Source organism: Zootermopsis nevadensis, unplaced genomic scaffold, assembly GCF_977971745.1.
Source record: "Zootermopsis nevadensis isolate Lab colony 2312 unplaced genomic scaffold, Znev_1.0 Znev_ptg000037l, whole genome shotgun sequence".
NCBI lineage: Eukaryota > Metazoa > Arthropoda > Insecta > Blattodea > Termopsidae > Zootermopsis > Zootermopsis nevadensis.
The window spans coordinates 8,231,033-8,252,124 of record NW_028259169.1 but is presented as its reverse complement, the minus strand read 5'-3'; the positions used below and the strand labels follow the sequence as shown (position 1 = coordinate 8,252,124).

Genomic DNA, 21,092 nt, shown 5'->3' with positions numbered 1-21,092 from the left:
CGTAATAAAAATTACCAAATCAACAATTCACCTCATCAAATATTCAACATTCACAATGTCTGGTTCAGATGCACAAAGAGTTGATGTCCAAACCTCTCAGTCAACAAAACCACATCGTTGACACCTCAAAATTGTGAATGTGTCACCTCTAATAATGGTCCGGGAGGGCCGGAACTCGTTTGGCTAGATGAATACACGCCTAAAAGAGCAGGTAAAAGTTGCTGATTTGATAATTTGTTGCTGTTATCACTGACAGATCGCGCCTCGAAATCCTGTGGCAAAAACTGGAAACTTTCTTTTAAAGTGTCCACTTTGCAATTCAAAGCTTCTTGTCTCTGAAATGTAAGGATTAATTAACGCACGTAAACAGAAATCAACACGTGTACATGAATCGCGTAACAACTTGAGGGATTTATTTAGTCATTTTACGACGCTGTATCATGTGCAGAGATGTGGTGTTCAGTCAGACATATATGAAGATGTAGAAACAGCGGCCTCTTCAGGAGGATCCGTGCCAGAACGGACTGACGAAAGGCGAGAAGTACAGCCGGCCATTGCTCGAATATTCCCATTCCATGTCTTGGTTTGAACAGTAAATGAATTTGTTTCCTTTTACCCGCGAACTAGTGACGTACTCGAAACGCACAGTTTCGTCCCGGCTACTGTAGAGTCCACGTTAAGCGCTTGAATTGGTTCCCATCTGGTACGAAGCCCCACAGCGCACAGATGCGCGTATTTAACGTGTTTCAACTTAACCGCAGTTATTAACACGAGCAGAAATATTACGTTCGGTTTGAAAACCATATTTGGTGAGTAAACAATAATACATCTGCCATATTTCATAGCTCTTTGTGGGGGGTAGGGGTAGGAAGGGTAATTATTAAACACGAATTGCATGGGGTAGGCTGAAACACCACAACGCACCCCAATTATGTCGGATTAGCCACGTCACGTGTTTTAAACTCGCATACAGCGTATTGTAGCAAGCGATAGGAGCGTTTAAACATGTTTCCCCAGTTAATCCGTCGTTTGCTTATAAGATACAACTCCCTGAATTATTTGATTGTACAGCCCTCGTTAAAACGAACCTACGGCAGACAAGAGTTAGCTGATACACGGGCGGTCTTTTTGAAGTACAAGACAAACAGCCAGGAAATACATACAAGCCCATGACGTGGATCATCAGCTTTACTGCAAATTCCATTTCTCCCCTCTCCCGTAGTCAGAGATGAGGCAGCGGGGGCTAAATCTGTCTCGCCGTCTTCCAGCACGTGAACAGTAAAAGGGATTCTTCTTAATTGGTTCCTTGTCACCGTGGTTGAGGATGGCAGTGGTTTTCTTCAGTGCGACCACAATCAAGCCACAAAAGAGGAGGGACAAGGACCACATTAGAAATAATTACTTATCGGATGTGATAATTATATAACCGGACTGGTTCCGCATAAACCCCCATGGAGGTTGTGTCCTTTTTAAAGAGAAAACACTCACTCAGATAGTAAACAAGTCTTCCGCAGGTTTTGCAGCCTGAACTTTCATTATCGTGCTCACAACCTCCCACGCTGCACCCTTGAGATTCATTTCAATATTATCCTTCCACCTGTGACTAGGTTTTAAAAGCCGTTTCCCACCTTCAGATTTTCCGATTAAAATCTTTTAAGCATTTGCCTGCTCCTTTCTGTATGCCCAGCCGACCGTGTTTCTTCCGGATATCAATATCCTAATAGTATGAATACAGGCCTACTATTTGTCACGCGTCTGGTTTCTGCTTGCAGAAACAAAAGCCCGCGTTCATCCCGCATTGAAACTGCTCTGTAATGCGACAGAAAGACATCCAGATTCACTCGTGAGCTCCCCCGCAAACTATTTGAGAGAAAATCAGGTTAACGACGCATTTACAGAAACAAACGCATCGTAATCCAGCAAAGTGCTTCAGTCTAAAGCGGGGATCCTCAACCTGCGGTCCGCGGGCAGGATTCGGTCCACAGCACCTCTCCACGTGGCCTCTCCAAAGTACAATACAAGGCACAATGTAATGTACTGCGTTTTACAGAGGGCGCAGGTCACGACAGAATGTCTTCAGGAAAGAATCCGATGAGCGTTCCTATGCACTGTGGACAAGTTAACGTGTTACTCACTTGTTGGTGTATGTCGCTGTGAGCTCGACAAATCAAATTTTGAGTTTCGAAACATTAGGACAAATTTTATACAGCTATCAAATAATTTTCACAGATTATCTTTCATTATGAATACTTAAACATTTTATCACTCAGTCCAATACAGGTCTCAGGTTATTCATAGAACTGACATTCAGATAACTACTAATCTGTTCCAACCTTCAACTCCTTGACAATTGTGGACGTGAGGTTATTTTAAACCTGTCAGAAAAAATTGACACTTCCCAAAATCAGTACAGAACTTTCTAAACAGAAAAAGTAATTTTTAACTCTTCTGGAATCAGGTGTTATATAAAAATATGGCCGTGTCATGGCCTGCGGCATGTCTGTACAGGTCAGAGTATGGCACATCACTCAGTGTAACGTCAGAAAAATTACATGCTTTCCACGTATTAAAAACAAAACAAACCGACGTCCCGTCTAAGAATCACGGATGTGCATTTACTTGATATGACGCGAATTGGAATTTGAAAAGCGAACACAGATTGTAATATTAGGTTTTGTTTCGGTTACGTTGAGACAATTGTATGATCCGTCTGTAGTAGCAAATATTTCACTATGGCCCACCTCCCGTTCAGGCTGGACCAGCCGAAAACATAAAGGACAGCCATTGTCGCAAATGACGTGTCATGTTGCGATTTCACTGGCATGATGGAATAATGTAATGAAATTCCGTTTTTGGGAAACATCTATCATATTTAGCCCCAGTTATACTAAAATAATTTAACCCGAAATTTGATAGTCCTTGCCAAAATCTGTCCCAACCAATATCAAGCGGCATGACCCAGACGTAACAAACTGGCGAAAGATGCAGATTCACGCAGAATGAAATTCGCAGGAGGAAGTGGACCGTCAGAACAACGAAGCTTCACCGACGCAAACGCGTGTCTTAAACACCACGCATTACATCAGAATGAAGAAGCTTTATGCGTCTTCTGGGTTGTAGCCAAGTGCAGTCTGGTAGGCGTTTACCAGCTTTTCGAAGGTCCATCATCGGGGCTACAACCCGGAAGACAGTCGTCTTTAAACAGCTTATTACAAGCGCGTAGTTGCCTTTGTTAGCTTCGTGATTTAAACCTTACGCGCTAAACTGGCGAACACCTGACACCTACGACGTAAGGCATCAGGGGAGGCGGGAGGAATTTGTACTTGTGATTACCGAAAATCTCTGTTAGCCTCACGAAGGATTCAATCTGATGAAAAATGTGGATCCATATATGCCACAGCAAGTGTGTCCGTTCGAAGTTCCGTGTAGTCGAAATACGATAAGCCGAAGTCTGTAAACCACGTCACTTTCCGGAAATCCATTCCGGACTGCCGGATCATCCAGTCGCGTGATAAATGAAAACATTCCATCAAATTTCTGACAGCAGGGGATTCAACTCATGACAGACAAATGACTGTGTTGGAGCGTGTGTCCACTTTGTATCTACAGTATCCACTGTCCCGGCTATCTATCGTGTTCCTTTGGTCTGCGCGGCACTGCTTGTATACGGAGGGGGCAAACTCAGTTACCACTAACAGGAAAATATTAATCGTCGATTGTCATGATATCTATTTTATGGAGAAAAATAAGCTTTTCTACTCTTTGAAAATGACTGCCACTTCCTCCGTGTGACCAGGAAAGTTCTCCCTGTGATTGTGTTAACGAAGCGACAAATAACATCTCACTGTTCGTGACTGCTCGGATTACCACACCCAAGGCGAAAGAAAACTGACCCACAGTGCGGCAGAATGGATTTAGCCAAATTTCCAACGCAGACGAAACTCAGCCGGCTCCATGACAACGAGGATTCTGCAGGTTTCTGTCTCTGAAGTAGCAGGGTTAGTGAGTATATGCATAACGAGTAATCACGTTTCTAAGAAACGGAACGTCATGACAGCAGCCGAAATCAGCAAACGTTGTCAAGGCGTTCGCTCTGGCGTATCTTTAGGTTAAAACGCTTCTGAACACGTAAAGAAGACGGGTCATACACAGACGAAACCAATTTAAGGTCCTAAGCTGCATCTAAAAACAGTACTTCCTTATCAATCAATCACTGTAGTTTTTAATATAATTTTCAATGTTTATATATCACACTCACACTGTTATCTTCAGTGAGCGGATTTTATCCTGTTGATGTTAACAGGCGTTCGACCAGTAAAGAAATTCTCCGTCTATTAAGGAACCAGAATGTTCATTACCGTACTCACAAGAGCCCGAAGTCTGTCCCTATCCAGACAACACCCTCACCTTACTACTTTAGGATCCATTTTAGTATTATCCTTCCATATATACCTACGTCACTGAGTTCATCCGACTAAAATTCTGATCTGTCCAAAGCGTGCGTTATCAAATGTTTCGGTCTGTTGTCCAGCATGAATTAAGTAGCTTATTAACTACAAAACTCATCACGTGTCTCCCGCCACCGCCCGCATAAAAGGAACGTTAGGCATTGCTAGTCACGTGGGGTTGAACGCGCCCTGACCGCGACGTGCATCAATCATCGCCCAAAAGTAAAACCATCGGACGTCAGGCTGCCTGATCTCATCACAGACACGTGTTCATCTGCGGCTTGAAACCTAACCTAACGACAGACACACCTAATGCAGAGGGACAGACGCTCGGAAACGCAATTAACACTAGAAGCTGCAACACAAATCGATGTCGACGTGTTCCTCGTCTACAACACGAAGCAGAAAGCGTTTAGCCTCAGGACGAACGGCATCCACAAATGGATGGCGGGGTCTCCGTGCTAATGATGACAACTCGCCGTGCGCTAGCAGAGGCTGGCTTAGACGCTCAAACACTCACTCACTCACTGACCTACCGTCCATCCCACCCCCACCCCCGCCCCCAGCGTTTGCTATAAAAGGGGATTACTAGTATTCTCAATGTAAACACTTCGTGCTGAAATACTGTGTTCGAAGATGCCACATTTTAAAGTTAATAGACTATTTAAAACGCCACCTTTAAAAAAAAGAAACACACACTTTACGTATTCGAGGGGCATCTCGTGCCTCGCCACAGAAGAAGTAAGTATTCGGTCACCTGCAAAGAAGATGTTGATTATGGAGCAGTCGCCAACCATTTTAATTCCATTATGGATACCAACGTTCCGTTTCCCCATTCTCCTGGAACGTGCAAGTCAATTACGAAGAGGGACCAGGATATGTCCCTCTGGAAGGCCTGAATTTATATTTACTTCTATCTTGGTCAGTTATTGAAAGGTATTTGTGTTCCTGCAGGGCATTTTGACGGCATTTACGAAGTCTATTGTGTTAGTGAGCTGTCTAAAAATTGTCATAGTTGGTTCTCGTCGACTCTGTCATATCTGAAACGCGTGCTCAATCCCTCTCTCCTTCACACCGAAAGCTTTATCGATATTTCGAGATGTGTCATCTATTCTGTGCCAATGTCCCTTCGTGCCCGATTGTGAAAGCGTGCCGAAGGAAAAGCAAAGATAACTCGTATTTCGACTCGCGTAATTAGTTTTAATTTACAAAAAAAAAGGGAGTAATTAAAATGTATGTAATTCTGCAAATTTATTCATAAGCGGGAATATTTCCAGAATCAATATCCTGGCTGGTGTCGTCGCTACGATGCGCCAAATTCTTCTTTGCTTTTCTAACCCCCGGTTCGGGCTTTAAATTTGTAATTTCCGCCCTTTTAACCTTTCTCTCTTGTATATGAAAAACATATTAACTATCATACTGCCTGAAACAACGGGGTTCTAGTTCAGGAAAATTAGAATTTTTTTTTTCAGGTCGGCTCCGAGGCCCACCCAGAATCTTTTAAGTACACTTTGGGGGTTCCTCCATCGGAAGTTAAGCGACCACTCTCACCGACCTAGTGCCTACGTTAAGAATGCATGGAGCGGTTCCTACACACCCCATACGCCCGCATGGCATGAGAAACTCTGAGGTCAACTGGCAGGCATACAGTATCCGGCTCATATCTTAAATTACACATGACTGACTTGAATCAACTGGTGTCACCTTCACACTGCGTTGTCCGCTGTCATCACAACTCGAAATGAAGAATTCAAATACAATTTCTAACCATCTACTTGAAAGCTAACAAGTGCATCACACGATAAAATCATGCGCTGTATAAGATACGATGTTCTCACAGCGGAAAAGAGCCCTACGTTTGTCCTCCGTGTTCTAATTCCTCGTGAGCTAACCCCAGTGTATTAGCTCATTATAAAGGCCCCACAGAGCAGGCGCGCCTCCCCCACTAAATCTGAAGTCGAGGACAGATCCAATACTCGAAACGTCGTGTTTTATAATATCAGACGATGAAAAAAATTCCCAAACATCAATAATTTCATTACACCGTCGTCACAACCCTTCAGAATCAAAATGATTGTTTATTATGAGATTTGCAGGACTGGGTTCTCCCGATGACCAGTGTCGTGACTTCGCTTTACAAACAACAGAACAGCGGTGGGCAATGACAGCTGTTCGTCCTATAAAAATGTGATGGCCTAAATCAGCGAAGGAAACACCGAAAAGCTTGTAATTAGATTAGGCGTACTAACCGAGATTTGTTCTACATAGTTAAGTCTTAAATGAAAGTCTGAGGCTGTAAGAAGGAGAACTGTCCACTGTGCGCCCAGTGTGCAGTCAAATAGCTACTTATTTGATTGCGAGCTGAGATTCTCACGGCAACGAAATGCTTACAGGACAGGACAGCGTCAAAATCCAAACGACAACACTTTAAAGTAACACAGTTAATTTAAAAGAACTATAAGATTAAACAGCTGAAAGTCTTGACCGAATGGTTTGCAGTCATACCTCCTACTCGAGAGATCCGACATCAAATCTCCGTCCGCAAAATGCACAAGCCTACCTCGAGTGGCTTTTCGTGGCGTTCCTCATTCCCTCCAGGCCAATGCTGGGATAGTATTTTTAATTAGGCCAGTAACGCTTCCTTCCCTATTTCCTCCATTCCATCATATATAAACCATCACATAATTCCGCACTACACGGTCGATAAATACGCCACAAATTCAAAAAAAAAAAAATCGATAAGTGAGACAGACCTAGCCTATTGCATAGATCATTGATAATTAAAGGCCGGGAAGCAGAATTTTCACTTAAATGTCATTCCTGTTCTGTTTACGACACTCCATTCTGTTTCCTGAAACACAATTTCTTCGTGCGTCGCGTAGAAAGCTGCAGACGTTTGCAGAAGCAGGGGCCGCGGTCCCATTTCGTAATTGACTTAGAGGGACCCCAGCATATCCGTCGCTTAATTTCTATTCACGTTTACTCTAACTCAATAACAAACTACCCAACTGCTTTATGAACACGGGCTACGTCTGATTCCAGTTCCGCCGATTTTCGCTGTGGCAAAGGAAACCACAGCGAAACAGCTGCAATCTCATAAGCCGCACCGCCGGTCCCGACCGGAACTGTTTGTGGTTTTCCTCAGCCCCTTCATTTTTTTACTGGGACAGTACCTCGTGATAAGGCTCCACCACTTCATTTTCCTTCCTCCATCCTATGACATCAAAAATTCATAACATCTACAATTAACACAGCGTTGTCATGTATCGGACAACCTCTCTCCTTGCACAGACAAGAATCGACACCGACTGATTTTCCTTTTAAACGAAAAGTCCGAAAATTCCTAAAGGCCTTAAGACTCCTAGACGGAGGATTTCAGAAGTCACAAACGGGAAATTCTGATTTAAGGATTTCCCTCCTTCACGTAAAACTAAGGCAGTCATTCGTAAGTCCAGGAAAGAAAGAACTTGGTACTTACGTCCTTCTACCGCTCTCGCTCTGTGAGATGTTAGTTAAAAGATAATTATGTCAGAGGGCAAAAACAGACTAAAATGAGGGACGCTCGAAACTATACAGGCGTGTATCTCAGTGCACTCAAAATTTAGGGTGCTATAAGTATCCGAACTAGATTCCAAGAACAGGCCGGAGTCGACTGACCTCGTGTGACAACGTAACACATCAATTCGCTTCTTGTATCAACAAAACTTCTGTTTTCCTCCAAAACTAGAATCGTGTTAGTCTAGTTTAGAAATAACGCCAGGGTACAGGGAACTGCTCGTATCACGGGGCAGGGAGAGAAGCGACTGAACTCCTGATCCACAGCGGTTTGCTGTCTGGATTCCGCACACGCCAGAGTTCCACAAACTTGCACGGTATACTGGTACCTTGGGACTAATCGCAAAGTTATTCATAGTATTCAATACCTCCTTGTCGACCGTCTCCTGAACTTTTCAGCAACTTTTTCAACTCACCCTCCGGTTCAACCTCCCCGCCCAATCTCCTAATGTTTCACTTGTAAGAAGTTGAACATCGTGCACTGGTGCCAGTAAGTTTACTGCAAGTCTGAAAGTAACTGGCGTTAGCGCCTTTGTTCGAGGGTTGCCTGGATCAAGGGGGAAAAGGAACTGTGTGTGTGTGCCCGGTAGTCTAAACGCGAGGGAGAGCCTAATTTATTCCCGTGTTACATTGCGTATTTTATCTGTAACGGGCATGCGCAGTTGCAGCCTCCGGCATCCGAATGTTATGGGCAGAGTAACCAAGCCTAACTGGACCAAAGCATTTCTCTGGGGGAAAAAATCCATGTTCCCTGAAAATAAATAAAAAACAACAACCAGAGACCACTGGAAAGGCTTAGCTTTCGGCTACATGGTCGAGAGGACGCGAGGCAGGGCCTTAATGGCGATGGAACTGCTACAAAGGAAATCTCATTGGTAATTGCTTTATTTCGTCGAGAGCGGACAAAAATTTAAGTAAGCTTATAATGACTCCACATCTGCCTGCAAAAGTGTAACAGCCACACAAAACATTGTCCATTAATTGGGCCGACCTTTTGACGTTGGAGTTTATATACCCCTGGTGCCAGCCTTAATTAGACTCTTGGAAACATAAGTACAAATAATTTTCGGGCTGTCACCCACGGCTCACGGACAGCTTAATGCAAGGAAACATTGGTTTTTATACATAAGATGGATATATTGGCCGTAGGGTGAGGTACATATGTTTCGGCAGGTTTCAGTCTTATTGTAACATATGCATTATTTAATGACATCTCGATGCATGTGAGGAGCGAGGAGAAAAGCTTCTAAGCACCATGCCGTAAGTTGTGCGAACGAAAGGAGGTGAACTCCACGCCCTTGAACATCGGAAGTAGACCTCCACCTACCCACTGTTGGCCTCCAAGCGTCGCTCTAGGTGCGGCGGGCGAAGAGAATTTTCCCACAATGCATTTCAAGTAATTTAAAAACCCGTTAAAGAAAATTGAAACTTTCGTTACGACTAAAAGCGACAGTTAAGAGATTCTGAGGCTTGGAATGATCTAGATATATTTTACAATTTATGAATCGCAAATTAACAACAACATTATTAACACCTACAGTTGTTTGACTGAAATTGGAAAAGTTTCTAAACAAAATTACGGCTGATTGTTTAAAAAGAACGTGCTGCAAGGACGCACGCACCGGAAATGCGATTGTCCTTCAGCGCAACAAAGAGCTGGGGGGCGTGGCTTCACGTGTTATTGTTGCAAAGAAAATACTTCACGCGTAACGAAAGACCAGTGTTAATTCCATCACGAGCGGTCGACACCTCTTACCTGCTGCAGCTTTGAATGATTTCTACATTTAAAATAAAATAAATGACTGTTCTGATCATAGATTCGTCAAAAGACAGTTGAGTAAAGCCTCTGTTAACGGGCAGATGACCTCAAGGACGACGACGGAAGCTAAGAATTCATTTGGGTGACGTGGAACACAAAATCGTTTGTCATCATTGTCACCGAAACGAAATTCTTCTGAGTTGAAATACTAAATTACGAACCCGGTCTAGTTCGTCCTAGTTTTGAGAACCCATTTACCTCAATGTGGCTTGCAAGTCATTAACAAAAACTATTCTGCACTTAAACTGTAAACACTTTCCGTCACGTTAAGTAGCGTTTCAGGCTTTAAATTAGGGTCCATTCGTCGCTCTGTACTCCAGAGGCAGTTCCGCCCACCTTCGATCCTCACGAGTTACCTCGGCCAGAATTGCGTTAGTTGTTGATACAAATTCTAATTCACTAAACATCTTATAGTAAAGGACCCCACATTTCAATATCACCGCTCGCAAGCTGTCTGCAACTATTCAAATAATTACAGCCACCCTCCACATGTGAAAACCTTCCCTTCATCCTTAACGTGCTTTTGTGACAAGGGATCTACGTCACAATACCAGGCAGTTAGAACCTGCCTCCATATGTAAGAGATTCCTGTATCCGAACACATTTCAGAGCAGTCTGATCTAACAAATATAGATTAATTTAAAGGGATTGATCTGTAACCACTGACAAAGCAAACTACTCCGTACCTGCATTAACGCGGCTTACTGCTTACATTTTGTGGTCCTTCTGCACGAGTAATTTTCACTTTGGCCAGCTTATGAATCCGTAACGAAGAAAATCATTATGAAATATCAGTCCGTTTCAGAACAAGTGAGGAACAAGTTGACGTGTGGCCTATTTGGTTGTTACTGCGATAACGAGCAACTTTCAAACAGCTCTACTATTTTAATATTTCGAAAAAACACACTTATTTCTTCTGTTTCAGACGTTAATGACAGTGGTTACTGCAGAACCTTGGTGATAGACTACCTTAAGGGCTTAGTTTTGAATTAACAGCTGTATGCAACGGACTTAATTCAGGTAGTGCCAAAAGAAAATCTTCGCATAACGACCGAGCGCCCTACGACTAAAAGCAAGTAATAACCGTTTCCGAGTACTGAATAATGCCTCAAAGGAAAAGACTCACGCCTAAAATGCTGACCAACAACTCACCTATTATATGAGAACAGAATGTTCATTACCGTAGTCACAAAATCTCGGTATCGCCTTCAACCCTATCTCCATAATTAGAATTTTAGACGAGATGCATACATTTTATAACGCTTTAAAGGAACAAGATCAGATTTCGTATGCTGATTATATTATACTTGGCATTTTACAGTGCAATTTTCAAATTCTTTGGAAAATTCTACGCTGATTGTATTAAAAAACAATACATCAAAAGGACACCAAGTTCCGATCAACATGTAGACAAGTTGTGATCCAAAACAGGCATAAAAATCCTGGTACATCATTTTAAAATAAATTTAAATCCAAATGAATGACAGATTCTCGCGATAGCACGTAACAGCCACGTTCTATTCCAAATGTCGTCGAATAAGCAACGCTGAGCCGTCTTATGCCGCTCCACGTTCGTCTCATTCATTCGCGGTCTGTTTGCTCAGGTACAACACTGGCAGCTTCGGTGACGTGGAGCACTTTTTAAAAACAAATATTGACAGAAAGCGGAGAATTTTTTTAAAAAAATAGCCACTTGTTCAGCAAAACCTCCATGCACGTCTGCCCCAACTACGTAGCCTTCCCTCTACCTACACATTTGTGCGACGTAAATGAGTAGAATGTTCGCCACTAAGTTGAAAACGGGACAGCCCTGGAGCATTATCGGACAATCGTATTTTATTTATAAAGGTAGCAGGTACGTCGTGGCATTTAGGACCACTGTTCTCCTTGTCAGATCACAGGCAGCGTAGGTCGATACCGCCCTGAGCCTAGATGCTACATTCGTCCTTGTCCTCAGTCATTCCTATCCAATAGTTGCTTCCTCAGAGCACAGCACCCGCTAATTTCATTGGCTCCACGAATGTTTCCTAGTTTCATCGCTTTATAAACAAGACGCTGTTAAAATACAATCACAGTCACAGATTGTCAGACCGCTCTCTTACCAAGTTGGCTCCGGACATTTTCCGCGGGCGTATGGTAATTACGTAACTTTTACGTGTTTATCGCAGGATGCCGACATTCAAGGGGAAGGAAAGCGACAGGGGCTCCTGGACTGTCGAAAACTTGGCGGTGTCTCTGCTGGCGGCTAAAACTGCAGGTCGATTGGATTTTCTTCAAGACTGGATTTCGAAAACAGGGAGAGGCCGCGAAATTCAGGTGCCACCAATTCTCCTGCACTGGCATCTTTCCAATAAACCAAGATTTTATTTTCTTGTGGCCTTGATTCCGGTTCCGTTGATGACGCGAGGAGAGCAGAGACAACAGGAGGAACAGGATTCTCGAACATGGCAATTCGCAGGCAGTGGAAAATAGTGGCGGCCATGTTGGAAAGATATTCAGAAAGATTTTGCCCGTAAAAGATGCAATAAATAAACCAGGCTCCAAAGCCGTAAAGGAAAGCTGAAGGAAGTAAGATTCTCACGGCGGAGAGGACCATCAAGAAAGAAATGAAGAAGAATTTAAAATGTAGAAAGCAGGTTCATTTGACACAACTTAGAACGTACGATTTGCCAGCTATAACGACAACAAATCAGCATCATGCGTTTTATTGGACAATGTTTCGAAGAAGATCGAATTTATTGTCAGAAATTGGCTCATCAGAGACGGACGGATGTCTGAAAAGGGGTTTCGCACCATCTATGTGAATTATGCTAAAAGAAATAAAGTCATCTTGACGTGGTGACTCACTCTGATAAAAATTGTTTAAAGACGTGAGAAGTGACGGTCAGGTATGGGTGACATTACTCACGTCGAACAAAATTGAAGGCTAATGCGAGAAGACTGTGCGACGACGCGTGGCGTCGAAACGAAGTTTCCGCTGTTATTCACCTTAACTTAGTTTAGCGTAAACACACTTACTGAACGTCGCTTAGAGACGCGCCTTTTTGGAGCAGTGGCGGACGCGGGAGACGGCGACCTGCGTCGAGAATTCCTGACAGAACAGTCGCTACAGTCTGGGTTCAAAGGCTTCGGTGAGACACGGACGCAGTTGATATATCGCAAGAACGATGCTGAATGTATCGGCCAGCTGAGACTAAAGTCGTTGGACCGGAACCTGCCCCAGGCGACAACGAATTCGTTCCCACACGCAGCTGACATCTGCTGCTAACCCAAGGTTTGCAATCTGCGATTTTTTTGTGTAATATTGGCGGATCCTACAATTTCAGCTCGGTTCAAGATATTTTTTGTAAGTTCTATAATGTTCGGACGTAATGGAGTGCCACAAAAATTATTGTGAGGTCTGTACGACTAGTCGGAATGAAGTTAATTTTGCTTTAGTAAGTAGTTCAATCGTTCCTCGCATTTCGGAGCCTCCGTTGAAACGTAATTAGGTCAATTACGTTTCTCATTCGCAACCGTGTTTTGGCTAACCTTAAAAATAATTACGACTAGAAATTAAATCGGAATTTAATTATGCCTTTTTGGGGCATACTTTTGTCTGCGGGGAAAAAGCAATTCCGCAATTTCATTTGATTCAGCTTCCTATATTAGTAAAATGCTTAACGATAACGATTTCGCTAGTTTAACCCTTTGAAGCCGAAGATCGTCTTCATAATATTTACGAATCCAGACCGTACCGCGAAGAAAACACTTCACCTCACCATTACGAAAATCAGCTGGTTAACCCTTTGAAGCCGAAGATCGTCTTCATAATATTTACGAATCCAGACCGTACCGCGAAGAAAACACTTCACCTCACCATTACGATAATCAGCTGGTTAAGCCTTTGAAGCCGAAGATCGTCTTTATAATATTTACGAATCCAGACCGTACCGCGAAGAAAACACTTCACCTCACCATTACGAAAATCAGCTGGTTAACCCTTCGAAGCCGAAGCTCGTCTTCATAATATTTACGAATCCAGACCGTACCGCGAAGAAAACACTTCACCTCACCATTACGAAAATCAGCTGGTTAACCCTTTGAAGCCGAAGATCGTCTTAATAATATTTACGAATCCAGGCCGTACCGCGAAGAAAACACTTCACCTCACCATTACGAAAATCAGCTGGTTAACCCTTTGAAGCCGAAGATCGTCTTCATAATATTTACGAATCCAGACCGTACCGCGAAGAAAACACTTCACTTAACCATTAGAAGTCGAATCAGGCAGTACCACATAAGATTTAACAAAAGAACATCCCGGTCAAAGCCTTAAGTCACATTCCTGCGGTCCCATCGGAGAACTAGTACCACAATGAAACGTTTGACACCGAACGTCGCTGTGGAGTGGTTGGCACTCCTGCTTCATATATGTTTAAATATCTGCCCTAAGACACGATTTTCGTTGTTTTCCTCAGTTCCCTCAGGAAAATGCCGGGACAGTACCACGACAAAATCTTTCCAATGCAGTTTGAGATAATGAAAGCGTCCATAAATTCTAGCAATAAGTTTCCTGACAAATTAACATTTCATATTTAATAATTACATAATTGATAAATAATTTATACCTTCAAAGCCTATATCAAATCCTTCGTATTTATAATAGGCTGAATATTTAGTTGTCCGAATGCAGGACCGTACAGCAAATGATTACAATTACGTACAAAGTAAGCCATCTACTGGGTCCCCGCCCCATTATCCTTGAATCTGTTACTTTGAAATTAACAAAACACGTACAACTGAATACAGATTTACTAAATAAGCCGTAAATTTTCTTAATTGCCGTGAATTCTCCCACCGGGTCTTAGGCATGCATTCAGCGTTCCTCGGCTTTACGAAAACATAATTTTGTGGTTCTGTGCCCCCCCCCCCCTCACTGCAACAGTGCCTCAGTCCTGACATGAATCACTTTGAAGAAATTCCGAGGATAATGTCAGAACAGTGACGCTCAATTCTTCCATTTTTCAAGCAGTTATGTTTCGTTTCATACACAGTTCGATCGTCTCTCCTCTTTCATTCCCAAAATTAATTTAAGAATGTTTAATTTGAAAATTTCTTTCCCCGTTTCAAGTCGCTGCTCACCTAACACGTAATAATAAATCCCCTGCAGCAAACACAAATAGAAAAACAACGCCTGTCCACGTAAATGATCAAGTGGTTAACGCTATTTAAGTAAATAATCCCCGTTTACACCGAGGATCATATCAAACCCATCAATTTAAAATGTGTTACGGCACATGGACTTAAAAGGGTTAGTGACGCAGGCAAAAGTGATGTTTTCTCTTTTTTATTCCCAGCATTCGATTTTTATAACTCTGAACGACGTAACTGCATTAACACTCGTCTGTTAGAGGTACAGGGTCCTTCTGTATGAGTCACAGGTCTGTAGACCGAACTGAGTTGCTATCTGGGACAGCATCTGGAGGATTTCATCTTCCACCAACATCGTACGTCTTGGAATGAGGAAACGCTTACACATAGCAGTTGAATAGTGTAAAATTTATGACAACTGTGTAGTTCTGGGAGAATTAAGTTAACTTCATGTAAGATTTTAGGTTTTCACAGCGGTGAGTATGAAGATTGCTGTCTTCTGGGTTGTTGCGCTGAATCATCGCCCTGATGACGGAGGCAGTATGACCTCCGAAACGTTGGTAAACATCGACCAGACTACACGGCGCAACAACCCAGAAGACAGAAATCTTCATACTCATCGCCCTGATGATGGAGGCAGTATGACCTCTGAAACGTTGTTTAACATCGACCAGACTACACGGCGCAACAACCCAGAAGACAGAAATCTTCAAGTTAACTTCACATTTTTAATGAAATTTCATAATAAAATTAAAATAATATTACATCTTTCCATTTGCGCACTCGAAATGCAAAAAAGATGTTAACGCATTAACCTGCTTTAAACAAAGCAGTTGAGAGTAAATGCCATGTGACTCGGAACAAGCGTGTTCCCTTTCCTTTCACATTTGTCTTCCAGGTGATTCCCGTGGGTGTGGCTTAAGCCGGCGTGGGGTCTCGCCAGCGCCGAACGCCTCAGATGAAGTCGGTAACAGGCGATGATGACGAACGAAGCTAATGGCGCATTCGACGCAGCGACCTAAGACCATGAGTGGCTTCGGAGTGTCCCGTCTCTCTTGCATGAGCGCACTCTAAATCACCAGACGTTTTGCCGCCTGAAAGTCCTGGGTTCAGTTCCACCCAGTGCATTTCTGGTTGCGTCTTCATTGCAATTTCTATCCTTTAATATTTACGTTTTAATACAAACCGGATGGGAAGCGACTAACAACATCATTCCGTGAATTTAATCTGTTCTTTATTACACACTGAATTAAATTTTCTTTTTTTTTATTACTGTCGTTCAAATTTATTATTATTATTATCCCATCCATTCCCCACTTTATAGGGCATTCACTTCAATGTACCCGAGACAAACCTTGCCCCTGAGGTACACAGCGCAGTGGCTATTTCCGAAATACATTTTGTTCTTAATACGTGTATAATTTTATTGCGAGGGATGACTACATATTTTACGACAGCGTCTTTCGAATGATCTATGAAGATCCTAAAATGGCGGTCTTCTGCAGTTCCCTGACGTCGTGTTCGCCCGGGATGTTGGCCAAACATTTTCTGAGTGACCTGGAGACAGTTCCAGTTGACCCTCGAATTATTGGGATCACTTTTGCTTTCACTTTTCACATTCGCTGTATTTCAAGATATTCTCAGCTTCCTTCTTAATTACATTATTTTTTTTATTGATTATTGATTATGCAAATTCTCAGTCACTAAGGACATCAGAGCTTTTTACCTTCACTGCAGACTTGTTATGTTATACAACGCCTTAATCAGATAAAAGCTGAAGTGTGCCTTGGCTGTACGGAACAATCTTACACTGACCGAGTCTAATACATTATTCAGGGTTGATTACATAATTCGTGTCATTATCGGCCAATTTCATGTTTCACGTAATGACGTTTTGTCTTCAAGCTGTTGATACCGACACCGACACCGATCTTTGATTTCTTATTTCTTTAAGGGCAAAATAAAGTGTCATTCCGAGATGGGCGTTGTTAGTATTCGTGTACCTCCGATGTTAAAAACAAAAAATCTTTTCCATTTTCCATATATTTTAGTTTAATTCTGTTTTAATTTGTTTCGTTTGAATAATCTCCTTTAGTGTTGTGGATCTCAAACAATGTTTGCCTGTCATACACTTTTGCTGTTGGCAAACGCTCCAGTAAAGAACTTGTATTGATTTATTAATTCTACTACAAATTATAGTCTGAATCTGCTTAGGACTGCATTGGAGAGAGCGTTTATGGCGTGGAACCAAATGAATTAAATACAAGAACGGAAATATCCTCAAAGGAGATAAGACATCATTTTAAGCGTTTAAAATGACTTAAAAGTGCTCTGATACAAGGGAGTTACTTAGTAATAAGTGGTGAAGAACGTAACAGCGCTATGAATTGTGAAATGTGTAACCCGGCAGCTGTTAGCACGCAAAGAGAAAGGTTAAACGGGACCTGGGACAAGATTTCGTGCAACAGAACGGGACAGCGAAATCTGCAGGCTTCACAGAATATCCCAGATTGCTTAAGACAGACAGACAGACCGAAGGAGAGGGACAATGGAGCAACTCGCAGCGAAAAATCTACATAAAGGAGAATCATCGAAACCAACAATTCGCACACATTTGACTTGCTCCTTATTTTGTACGGCTTTAGGTCATAAGATCTTTAATAGACAACACAAATGCCATCATACCGCCCCTTATACAGAGACGTAACACCATTAAAAATAAGGCCTAACATCTGAAATGTAATCATTCAAATGTTATCTGGGTCCGCGTTTAACAAGCGAGCTGTTTGCATTAAATTCCCGTGACCAGGTCACGCACGCGTCCATCCTGTCAGCATCTGCGGTGTTCTGGACGTTTATTTCAATTAGCCAACACCACAAGCATCCCAGAAACAGCTACTTGGTTCATGAATCTGTTCGAATCTTGGCCGGATTACCACAGCCTCACAGAGTTTCCCCTTTGTTTTCCTCAGTCTAGAAGATCGAATAAATGTTATTACTAATAGCACACGGCCGTACCCTTCCAAGTCCGCATCTACTCTTACTATCTCACGCCAAGACAACGTCAGGTTTCGAAGCAACGTCGTTAAACATCTCAGAAACAGTCCAACGCTTCTGTTAAGCGTTTCTGTTCGTTAGTACCCAACATGCAACAGACGAGGATCTACGACAAAGGTTGAGAAATAAGCCGATTTCTTCACAAATTCATCTAATTTATAACTTGTGTTGGGCAAGGCCGTGGTCTAGGCAACACGGAGTTTTCCTCCGTGGCATCCCAACAATTACTCCATTCACACACAGAAGAAGGCAATGGCAAACCACTTCTGGATCATCTGCCAAGAACGTATATGAACAGGTCCCAGTCCGAGAAAAGGATGGAAGGATCCTGTTCATATGGACCTGTCGTCAGACAGAACACTAAATAATAATAATAATACGACATTGTCCCCTGGTTGTATATTGATCAGCCTTAAGGCCTTCCATACTATTCACGATATAACTCGCTGCAGTAGCAGAGCCCGTCCGCTGATACCAGATGCCGCCAATGCATATCCGTCCACCTCCTGCTTCACCAATATTAATCTCGAGGTTTTCCTCCGTCCTTCTCTGTGGTGGATCCGGGAATTTGAAGCTCCTTCATCCGATGCTCCACGCACTCCGCGCGCCCTCGTTCCTAGCAACACTGCCACGTCCTGAACGTACGACGCGGGCTGAAAGCCTCTGATAAATCACGAAGTTCCTCGTCACACAAAAGCTAGTCTCAAGACAGCGAAAGAAACTTCCCCGGACAGTATTGCCATTACGTTACCATGGAAACAGAGAAAAGTTCCACCTTTAAACCACACTGCAATTGAGAGAACATCATGTAACTTTTGCAGAGATTTCAGTCCACCGATAGTGTCCATCCAATTCTTAGCAAGTGGGGCGCGTGTTCCTAAACGATATATATCGTACGTAGCACGCTAAAGGTTAAAGATTGTGGCGCACAACTTTGATTCCCGTGCTATAGCATCAACCACAACGCGAAGTAATTTCTCGGTCAATAAGAATTTTTCAGTTACATTTGAAGGATTGAAGTGGGTTTATTTCTTGGTTACGGGTGTCACTGGCTTCGGACACTCTGCTAAATGGGCCCGTTGGGTGCGGTTCGCCTTTCAGGGGTTCAAGAAGGAAGTTCAACTGCCCCAAGCTAAATCTGCAAAGAGACGCATCACGTGACCAAGAAGACAGATTTCATGGACAATGGTCAATTCTGGGGACCAGATGTAGTTTCATGTACGGATTTATGAGTAAAGAACAGCAAAGCTCGGTCGGGAGCAGCGGGTCCCTCTCGGTGGTTAAAGTGGAATCACTTCCCCCCCTCCCCCCCGCTTAACTGAAATCGTGATAACCAATTTTTAGAACAAGTTGCAGTCGTGGTTTCCAGTGAAGTTATTAGTTACGTCAAATTGGCCCATGCCGATTAGAATTTATTTGTTAATAATTGTCTTCTTTGATAACGTCATATTAATACTTTTATATTTCGGGCTAATTTCACACTTCACATTTCATCTCCAGCATTTATGCAGAATCCATTCCCTTTGTGCTCCTGACGTGGCGCATTTCTCTACTGCCAAACATCCCACAACAGATGTTTCTTCTTCACTTTAAAACATTAAGAAACTTAACGCATTCATGAAGACTACAATCAGTAACCTACTAACGCCGATGTACGCTATAAACATTTGCTCAGTTATAATTATTCACTTAAAAAGGAACAACAATGCCATTAGAAGGTTACAAACAACGACAAGTCGAAATCTGACTGAAGAAGGAACGGAATTCAAGTATTCATGGGAATTTTATACTTCAGAAAGGGCGTGGACGACATATAAGCTTCAAGCATCCGGAATTAAAGGTTCACAAGCCTGAAATACGACTGGTTGAACAAGAATGAGAAAGAATTACTGTTGATCAATTCACTCACCATAAATCTCGGCGGCTACTGAAGTTAATCCCGCTCTGCACTGCACATTGTTGAGAAATACTGAGGCAATTTGCGTGCGGGTTAACTTCTAATCACTCAATTAAAAAGTCACATTAGCACTAATAATGCAACGCCTATTCACAGACGCCACATTGAACAAAACACTGCTAGCCGCATACGACAACACACTCTGCCGGTCTCTCCCAAGACACGAACAAGTGAAGTGCGGATCTCGCACGTGGAACCAAGAGGCTCGCTCGTCAGGCGTTCTCCCACTACTGACGCGATCGACTCTGGATTCAGTGGCCCTGTGGACCTGCGCACTGACGATCGATGTTGCCAAGCAAGCAGCTGGCATTAAAACTTTACCTTTCATACATTCACTTAACGAATTTCGACTTTCAGACAAAGTGAAACTTATTCCTGTGATAAATCACTTTGCCATAATAGCACTATGACTTAACCTCGACACTAAACGGAGGTAAGTGGTTAGCCTCGCTCCCCGGCCGCTTTATCCGTGCGCTCAGAGCCTGACTCAGACGCAACACCCTGGCCTAGCGGAAGGTCCCTGCGTCTACCTGGGATCAAACCTACCCCATCTTACAGAAATATGAGAGGACTTGGTATTTTTAAACCTCGCAGATGAGTTAACGACACTGGAATAAACTGATATAATCTGATTCAAGAATATGTCTGTGTAGGAACAAATTGACACGAAGAACAGTGACGTATGTAAAATTACGATAAAATTTGAAACCCTCTGTTCTCTACCGAAATATGTTTGTACGCGAAACGTGGCGCTTCGTACATATTGGGCTCCTTCACCACAACTTCACTGATTCACTTCCTGTGGACAGAGACTGTATCTACTGGCCCCAGAACACTCCTGCTCGCGACGTGTTCTACAAACGCGTGTCAGTCTCTAATGTGCCTCATGTTATGAACTCTTCCTTACTACACGAAGACGAGTTGTGGACAGAGAAGTTTCTTGTCTGCCGTAAATCGACACCCGATCGTCCACCCGTAGACATTTTCTCTACTATTTGTGTTAACTGAGATGATAGAAATGGTATGACACTTGAGATATACTACATACGACGCAGAGGCGTTCGTACATTACGATATTAAAAGCAAATTGTGTTTAAAGCGCCGGTTTACGTTTAAACTCCGT

The 21,092-nt window shown here is 42.9% G+C and overlaps 1 protein-coding gene across 2 annotated transcripts in view; it reads right to left on the bottom strand.

Moving 5' to 3' along the window:
• Positions 1–20,227, bottom strand: part of LOC147871877 (kelch-like protein 10) — a 123,019-nt gene extending 102,792 nt beyond the window's left edge. For both annotated transcript variants that reach the window (XM_087359867.1, XM_087359868.1), the window contains exon 1: positions 19,922–20,227. The gene's annotated coding sequence lies outside the window, so the exon portion shown is untranslated. The remainder of the gene's footprint in view (positions 1–19,921) is intronic.
• Between the last annotated feature and the right edge of the window lie 865 nt (positions 20,228–21,092).